The sequence below is a fragment of the Petaurus breviceps genome, unplaced genomic scaffold (genome assembly GCF_028583685.1).
Source record: "Petaurus breviceps papuanus isolate PSGF00001 unplaced genomic scaffold, PetGlider_PUasm1.0 229, whole genome shotgun sequence".
Taxonomy (NCBI): domain Eukaryota; kingdom Metazoa; phylum Chordata; class Mammalia; order Diprotodontia; family Petauridae; genus Petaurus; species Petaurus breviceps.
In genome coordinates, this window is record NW_027185903.1 from 14,936,158 (window position 1) to 14,945,875 (window position 9,718).

Below are 9,718 nucleotides of genomic sequence, written 5' to 3' on the forward strand. Positions count from 1 at the left end.
TCGTGGTCAATAGGGGTGGCCAGGTGGTTCAGTGAGTAAGAGCACCAGCCCCAATATTGGGATGACCTGAGGATCGAAACCGGGCTTAGATACTTAGCACCACATCCAGAAATAACTGGCCGTGTAACTTTGAGCAAGTTACTTAACTCTGCTTAAAAAAAAATAGTGGCCATTTTAAATTCATGCTTGGTCAATAGTTAATGACAAAGAAAGGAAACCTTAAAGTAGTAAGCCATTCTTCTCTCCCCCCTTAAAAAAAAGAAAAGGTAGGAAACCAAGACCTGTCATTACTGCTGCTTTTCTCAAAAGCTTGTGATATTGCATTATGTGTAGTATCTCATTAAATCCTATTGATTTGGGGTAGAGTTTTATGAACTTCCCTGTCTCTTATAAATGGTTTGTGAAATAGTAGATCATGTAAAATGTAAGGGTTGGTTTAGACACTCAAATTTCCTAACATTTCATGAACTTATGTGGTATGCAGATAAAAAGAATCATGGCAAAGGACAGTGTGCTGAAAGGTGGAAAGGGATGCTGCCATGCAAAATTTCAACTCAAGGTGGTTTCATACGGAGCAGATCATACAGTAACTTCTATAGGCCAAAAACAAAAAAAAAATAAAGAAAAAGTTAAAGAAGAAAGGAAGAAAAGAAAAGAGAGGAAGAAACCTGGCAAAATGCTCTTTTATCATTGCATGAAGAGAGAGTGGGACCTGATGGATTTTGAAGCTAGAAGTTTAAGAAATTCTTTAGGGGTGTCTAGGTGGTGCAGTGAATAGAGCACTGGCCCTGGAGTCAGGAGGACCTGAGTTCAAATTTGACCTCAGACACTTAACACAAAAACTAGCCATGTGACCTTGGGCAAGTCACTTAGCCCCAATTTCCCTACTTTCTGCCCTCCAAAAAGCAAAGAAAAAAAAAGGAAAATAAATTCTTTATTTAAGAATCCAGGGACAGAGCTAAAGCTGTTTACTTTGAATGTGATAAAGTTGAGGCTGTGTGGTACAAGGGATGTTGAATCAGAGGACCTGGGTTTAAATCCTGAATCTAATGCTTATTACCTGTCTGACCTTGGGAAAATCACTTCATGACTCTTGACCTCACTTCCCTCATTTTAAAATGAAAGGATTGAATTATATGACCTCTAAGGTCCAATTTGAAATCTATGATCCTAAATGAAGAAAAGTAACAGTAAAAATGAAGAAGAAATTTAATATGGTAAATGAGAGTGATGATGATTGAAATGAGGAAAAATTATGGGGTTGTCAAAAACCCTTACAGAATAATTTCAGCAATTAGAGAGAAGTCTGTGCTCTGTACTTCATGTTGACCCAATTATAGGGATAGTTATAGGACCACCCTTGATTCAGCACAAGGGAAAATGCTTCCTGATACAAAAACAAGTGTGACACAAACGATCTTCCATTTGCCATGTTTATCACTGTAATGGAAGGAGTTGAATGTTGAGTGAAGCTGGTTCAGAGGAAGTTAAAATGATTCTAAGCCATGTACTAAGCTGCAGGACAAAGATAATGAAACTATTCAGGAAATGTGAGCTGGGAAACCAGCATGTAGGTGGCACTGAACTGCAGTTATTTATAATCCTTTCCAGGGGCAAGGAATAACTGGAAAGTTATTTAAGAGTAGATTGACTACTTAAGTTAGAACCTCTGCTAGCTGGTGATATTGAGACCAACTATCTAGATTCTAGGGAAAAACACAACTGAAGTAGATTATTTACATAGGAGAGAGAGCTATGATTGTGGAACTGGGGTAATTCTTTTTTTTTTTTTAAGCAATCGGGGTTAAGTAACTTGCTAAAGGTTACATGGCCAGTTATTTCTGGGTGTGGTGCTAAGTGTTGGAGCCCAGATTCGATCCCCAGGTCATTCCGACACTGGAGCCGGTGCTCTTACTCACTGAGCCACCTGGCCACCCCTAAGCAATTTGGGTTAAGTAACTTGCTCAAGGTTACATGGACAGGTGTTTCTGGGTAGGAGGTAAGTGTCGGAGCCTGGATTCGATCCCCAGGTCATCCCGACACTGGAGCTGGTGCTCTTACTTGCTGTGCTACCTGGTCGCCCCTGGGGTAATTCTTGCAGTCAATTAATGTGAATCCCTGTAGTTTACATTGTAAGGAACTGGAATTCAGGCATTTTCTTACATCTGTCTGTTTGTGACAGTTCTTAACCTGGGATCTATGAACTTCAGGGGTGAACATGTATGGAAAAAATTTTTATTTTCATTAATCTCTAATTTCCCTCAATTATTTAAAAATATTCTGAGAAGTCTGTCCATGGACTTTACCAGACTGTCGAAGTGATCCATAACATAAAAGAACAAAATAATTAAGAACGCTTTGTTTAGAGAAAGCAGGTTCATTGATGGGGACTCTGTCTCAGAGTCTGTGGGCAGGCAGTAGGAGTTCCCTAAGGGTACAACTCAGCCTCTTCAGATCAACCTGCCAATTGACCTGTGACAAGCAGATGATGTGATAAAACATACCTTAGAGATAACCTGAGGCTTTCCCTCTTCTGGATGTAGGAGTTAGTTGAAAATAAGGAGGATGTTCAGGAACTTTTGATGTCCTTTTATACATTGAAAGAGGAATAACAAAATGAATGACCATAAAAGAACAGCATGAGACAAATAATAGACTAATTTCAAGTGAATTTCTCATAGAAAGTTTATACTTACTTCAAGGCTCTATTATTCAGTAAAGTAAGTGCCCACTCCACCTACAAAGATCATAATTTCTCTACAGCTTAATAGATTGTTCTTGAGAGTAGTTGCAACTGAAACATTCATCACCTTGGAGCCAATCTGTTGAGCCTCCTTCAGTTTTGCTAACTGGTTCTCAGATAATAGAGAGACTCTATTACCAAATCCATACCCAAAGTCTTTTCAATCCATACTAAAGCTCCCATTCTGCTAAAATAGCTTTTGACGAACATGGGGTCACCTACACACCAAAATGAAGTATCAGAGTAAGTTTTGAATAGAAGAAAGTTAATATATGCTTATTTTACAATTACTTCCCCTCCTACATCTTCTCCCCCTCCCATTCACCTCCTCCCTCCACCCCCAATCATCGTTAGATGGTTTAGAGAACAATCATTCACCAGGAGACTCCACCAAAGAAAAATTTACATGTGTTCACCAATTTACAGGCTTAAAGACTTTCCTGAAGGCACTTGCAGGTTAAGTGTATTGGTCAGGGGTCACAAAACCAGGACTTGTCAGAAGCTGGACTTGAACTCAGATTTTCATGAATCTCTGTCCACTATGTGGTATTGATTATTTGTTGTTATAGTCATTTGGTTGTTTTTCGGTTGTGTCCAATTCTTTGTTTGAAGTTTTTTGTCATTTGAAGTTTTCTTGGAAAAGACACTGGAGTGGTTTGCCATTTCCTTCTCCAGCTCATTTTACATTTACAGCTCATTAACTGCCCCCATAATCTATTTATTATAGATATTCACTTAAATATTTTTGGTGCAAATAGTATGTTTAAAGGGTGGGCAACTAGGTGGCACAGTGGATAGGATACTGCATTGGGAATCAGGAAGACTCATCTCCCTGAGTTCAAATCTGGCCTCAGACACATACTAGCTGTGTAACCCTGGGCAGGTCACTGAACCCCGTTTGCTGCAGTTCTGTCATCTGTAAAATGAGCTGGAGAAGGAAATGACAAACCACTCCACTGTCTTTGCCAAGGAAATCCCAAATGGGGGTCACAAAGAGTCAGACACAACTAAACAACAAGCAAAATTAAGAATTTTGTTTGGAGCTAATGTGATACATATATAATATGTGTTCTCTGGCCATACTCTCTCAGGACCAGTATGCTGCATTGCACCTCAGACTTCTGGGGTACCCTAATGCATTTGTGGAGTATTTCTAATCTAATGGCTGGAATCCATACTGGCTATATTCTAGTCATTTTAGGGGCTCAATGACTAGCACCCCTTGTTTCTTTTACCCACTTAAACATTAGTTGTCTTTTGCATAGGGATATTTACTTAAAAGATATAGCAAGAACAAATGTAAAAACATTTCCCTCAATACCTCTGGGACCTAATGCCCCCTACGAAGGTTCAAATCCTAAATAGCATTGCAGGCTTTTAGTGGCTGGAGTCCTGAATGTCACTGCAGATATTGGCTCTGTTCTGGGCTGTCTACAACACCTGACCTGGATTCTAGGACTCCTGAATTCCAATGACTCACATTCTAAGCCTTTGAAATACCCAAGGTTGGATATTTTAGTCCCTGCACCTAGAACAGAAAAAAATTAATAAAAAGGCTGACAACGCAGGCCCACTTCTCAGGGATTGTATGATCTGGGAGGAGGAGAGTAGGACCCACAGATGCTTCTTTTTACAGTTTGGTTCTCTTATCCAACAGTGAGTGAAGGTGTCATCTTCCTACCTTAGGTAGAAATTCAGCAAGGAGCATGGCCAGAGTTGACTCAGGCCCTTCTGAGGTCAGTTATATAACCAATAGAAAAAGGTTTCTTCTCTAGGCCAACTAAAACCAGTTACATAATGGTGGGTTAAAAATCTTCAGTCCTTCCTGCTGAGAACATGGCTTGATCATGAGACTGAGCCACTTCTAACAATTTGGACAAAGGATTTCATTTCTATCCAGACCATGCTGGTTGATTTTCTCCTTCATAAGCTGGGTTCCCTAAGCTACAATGGAAGTGTACAATTACATGGATTTATTTCTTAAGGGTAGAAATTCACCTAGATTAGATTCAGGAAATAGAAAGGAAAAACCTCAATCCTAATTTCATGATTAGTTATTAATATAATAGAAAAATCACTTCTCTCAATAGTACTACTTAAAGAAGATTCAGAAAATTAAGTTTTAATGCCTTAGAATTGCTTGGGAGGCCCATATTTAAATTTCATCAGGACATAAAACAGTTGTGGAACTACTGAATTGGTATTTCACATTTCACTTTGCTCTTCACTGTCAAAACAACTCCTAGTCAGTATCTTCTGATAAAATGGGCCAAGCTTGGACCCTTGTTGGTGGTCATCTTCAGGAGTACTAGAGGAATGGATGGAGGCACCTCCTCTTGTCTCTAGTTACCTCTAATAAAAAGTCCTAGGACTTTCGGACTTCTTAAAATCACAAGGTCACCTCCAAGCCTGGACATGTCTTTCTTGGGATATATTCATTCATTTAAGATCAGGAAAAGACAAACATGAAAGTAGCAACCCAAAACTCAGGTTCAAGTTTGTCTAGACTTGTTGTTGCTGTTTAGTCATTTCAGTTGTGTCTGACTCTTTATGATTCCATTTGGAGCTGGAATGGTTTGCCATTTCCTTTTCCAGCTCGTTTTACAGATGAGGAAATTGAGGCAAATAGGGTTAGGTGACTAGCCCAGGGTCACACATCTAGTAAGTATCTGAGGTCAGATTTGAACTCAGGAAGATGAGCCTTTCTAATTACAGGCCTGGAGCTCTATCCATCCATCCATTCTAGCTACCCCATTGTGTGCCACCCCTTCCCTGCCCCTTATCGTAAATGTCACGAAAAATTCAGACATTGTCCAGTCAGAAGGGAAGAGAATTGAGGATTGGAGTCACTTTCTTTTAAATATACACTAGCCATTAATTAATCAATGGTTAACAAGGGGACTGCTTTGTTATGTCAAAGTTTTATTTTAGTTTATTTTTTAAAGTTTTATTTTCATTCTCAGCCTCCACATAGTTAGAAGCAGTTAGGAGGTTTTTCATTCCCAGAGGGATCAAGTACTGAGTCAACATGACCCTGGAGTCTCTGGAAATTTATAGAGATGCTCCAGGCACATATCTATGGATAGATCAATAGATCTATAATGAACATTTATATAATATTAAATACATATACATATAATATATAGTTATATATGTATATATACATACATGCATATATATGAGACAACTTTCAATGCTATTCTTGTTGACTGTGACTCTTTCCAACCTTCCTTCTGTACTCTCTGTGCATTTAAGAACTGCTCAATGATGCTGTTTCTTTTTTTTACCTTCTTTTTTGTCTATTCTCTTTCGAAAAAATAATACAAAGCCCTTGTAACAGATTATAAATAGTAAAGCAAAGTATATTCACATATTAACCATGTCAAAAATGTATGTCTAAATATGCAGATTTAAGATTCAAGATGCATATTTTGAATCCAATCACCTCTCTGTGAAGAGGTGTGATAAAAGTGGACTTTTGGGAAGACATACCTGACTCCATTTTGCTCTGTATTAGACATTTTGCTGTGTATGACTTTTGAATAAACTGCACAATAAACTTTGAATAAAATTTCTCTTTCGAAAAAATAATACAAAGCCCTTGTAACAGATTATAAAGAGTAAAGCAAAGTATATTCACATATTAACCATGTCAAAAAAATGTATGTCTAAATATGCAGATTTAAGATTCAAGATGCATATTTTGAATCCAATCACCTCTCTGTGAAGAGGTGTGATAAAAGTGGACTTTTGGGAAGACATAACTGACTCCATTTTGCTCTGTATTAGACATTTTGCTGTGTATGACCTTTGAATAAACTGCAGGACTAACTACAATATACAGTTCCCTTCAGTGTTTTCTTTGTTACTTTAATTGATATTAAAAGATTTAATTGTTAGAAAAAAATTTTTTGACAGCCTAAAGAATGTTTCCCTCCCTTAACTAGTCTGACAGATGATAAATGGTATTTTTTGATTAAGTGAACTAGCTATACTAACAAGGACAAATCCCTTTCCATCTTTTGTAGCTAATGATATACATTCTTCTTAATGAGCACACCCCTTTTGCCCCTGTGTTCCCTGTATACTACAATAAGCAGTTATCATGTTGATTTGTCTCATGTAATGTATAAACTACTAGCTGAATTGTGAAAGACACATGTTTCCATCATCTGCTGTGGAGTTTGTCATGCCCTGAGTGAATAAACAGAAGTAAAATTTTTCTTTGACTTGTCCTAGTTTATTGGCAGAGGCTAGTAGATGTTTCCTGGCTTTATCATTAGTCCTTTGGAACTGTGGTTAGTTATTACCATTAATCAGAGTTCTTAAATATTTCAAAGTTGTTTGTATTTATAATGCTGTTATAATACGAATTGTTCTTCTGGATTTGCTCTTTGTACTCTGCATCAGTTCACATAAGTCTTTCCAGATTGCTCTGTGCCCATCCTTTTCACCATGGTCCAGTAATATCCCATTACATTCATGTGCAATAGAGTGATCAACCTTTCTTCGATTGATGGTAACTTCCTTAGTTTCTAGGTCTTTGCTAAAACAAGAAGGGCTATTATCAATAGTTTTGTATGTATAGATCTTTCCCCACTTTTTGATTTCTTTGGGGTATATGCACAACAGGGGCTTCACTGGGTCAAAGGGTTTGCTCAGTCTAATGACTTTTTGGGAGTAGTTCTAAATGGATCCCCAGAATAGCTTGACCAGTTTACAGATCTACCAAAATTAACGTGCCTATCTTCCCACATTCCCTTCAACAATTTTCATTTTCCCTTTTTTTGTCATCTTTACCAATCTATTGGATTTGAGGAAGAAATTTTTTATTTGCTTTAACTTACATTTCTCTAATTATTTAGAGTATTTTTTTTCATATGATAGCTTGGATTTCTTCCTTTAAAATCTGTTCATATCTTTTGACCATTTATCTATTGGGGAATGGCTTTTGTTCTTATATATCTCAATCAGATCTTTATATATCTGAAATATGAAACCTTTATCAGAGAAACCTGTTGAAAATATTTTCCCCCAGTTACCTATTTCCTAAAAGGATTCTGTTAATCCCTTTTTGGAAACACTCTAGATATGACCAAATCTTTCATCCCTTTCCACCCTCTTCAGAGTTCTGGGGCAGGGGGGAGAGGGAATTTAATCAACCAGAGAGAAAAACCTGATATTTTCTCATTGGAGTCAGATATTGGCCCTCCTTCCAGGATTGAACCTGGTCTCTATGTATATAAAACTGGAACCCCTTAATGGGAAAATAATACATTATTCTTTATCCTTAAATTGTGGGTCTTTTTTGTAAAATAAAGTTATCAGACTAGATCATAGGATTTAGAACTAGAAGAGACTAAAATCATCTTGTCCAACTCCCTCATATCATGAAAGAGGAAACTGTAGCCAGGAGAAGTTGTATGCAACTTTGCCCAACCTAATGTATGACACAAGCAGGATTGAAATCCAAAGCTAATAAATGCCCTGCCTTCAGGCAAGTGCAACTATGAATTTAAAAAATTTCATCATTTTCTTCCTTTAATTCCTAAGGTTCCTTCCATCTATAAATCTAAAATCTTATGCCCTGTAATACTTCTTATCTCATGTTGTTTCCTCCTGGAAACAACCAAGAAATTTCCAAGCCATTTCCCCTTCCCAGGAGACTTGTTAATATCCAGTCTCTTTAAAGAGTTTTTCTAAACTCTTGAAGTGAGCAGTTCATGTTACACTGATTCTTAACTTCCCTCAGCAATTCATATGTTTCCCTCCACAGATACAGTGCATCAAAAATCAGTCATGAACTGCAACAGTTTCTTAGCTTATTTCGGCTCCGTTATACAGTTATTAATGTTTTAATTTTAGTTTTGAGCTCATGAAAAGTAAGTGTAAACCAAGTTGTTATGAAGGACAGAGCATTGCTGTATTAAGAACATTTGACTCAGTCACAGTGTTTTTATTTCTAAAAGCATGTAACCTGCTGGCCTGGTCCCATTGTCCCCAAAGGTATATGTGGTGAAACAAGAACCATGAACTCCAACATTTGGAGAGCTGCAGTTTTGTCCCCAAGCTAGTGACATATTATATTTGGAATCTTTGTTGGAGAGTTTTGTCCATGTTTTTGATCAAGATCCTGAAGTAGCTAATACTGTGAATAATAATAAAAGTAGTAGTAGTAGTAGTAGTAGCAGTAGTAGTAGTAGAAGTAGATAGCATTTATTTATTTAATTTTTATGATTAAAAAAAGTTTATTACAATGTACAATAGACTCATTAAGATGACACTTAATCTTGGCTGCGGGCGGCAACAGATGTCGAAGTAGGAAATGCTGATGTCACATAGCAAGAGAGAAACCAACAGGAATCACCATTTTATCTACACAGGATCTTCTACCTTTTGCCAGATTTCTTAATCTCACCACAAGTGGTCCCTTCCCAGAAGCTTCTGCTTTTAACTCTTCCAGTTTTTTATGTTCTTCTTTTTGTTTGAAAGCTATATCTTCCTCATGCATTTCCTTGGTTTGCTTCTTGGGCTGCTTCAGAGTCTTCTTCTTACCAACCTCACGACCAGACATCGTGCCTGCTGCTCAGCTTCCTTGAACCCCTTCGGTGCCAGAAGAGATAGCATTTATTTATCACTTTAAGGTTTACAAAGTGTTTTAAAATTTGTGATCTTCACAACAACTCTGGGTGGTAGGTGATATTATTATTCCCATTTTTAGAGATGAAGAAAGCTGAGAGCAATTAAATGACTTGTCCAGAGTCATGTAGCTAGTGCTAAGGTAAGCTAGGTGGCACACTGGGTATTAGAATCAAGAAGACGTAAGTTCAAATGTGGCCTTACTAGCTGGGTGGCCCTGGACAAGTCATGTAACTCCTGTTTGCCTCAGTTTCCTCATCTGCAAATTGGGTATGATAACAGGCCCTGTCTCATAGGGTTGTTTTGAGGATCACATGAGATAATATTTGTAAATCA

The 9,718-nt window shown here is 37.6% G+C and overlaps 1 pseudogene; it reads right to left on the reverse strand.

Moving 5' to 3' along the window:
• Positions 1–8,958: 8,958 nt before the first annotated feature.
• On the reverse strand, positions 8,959–9,355 carry LOC138167253 (translation machinery-associated protein 7-like; annotated as a pseudogene).
• Positions 9,356–9,718: the final 363 nt, after the last annotated feature.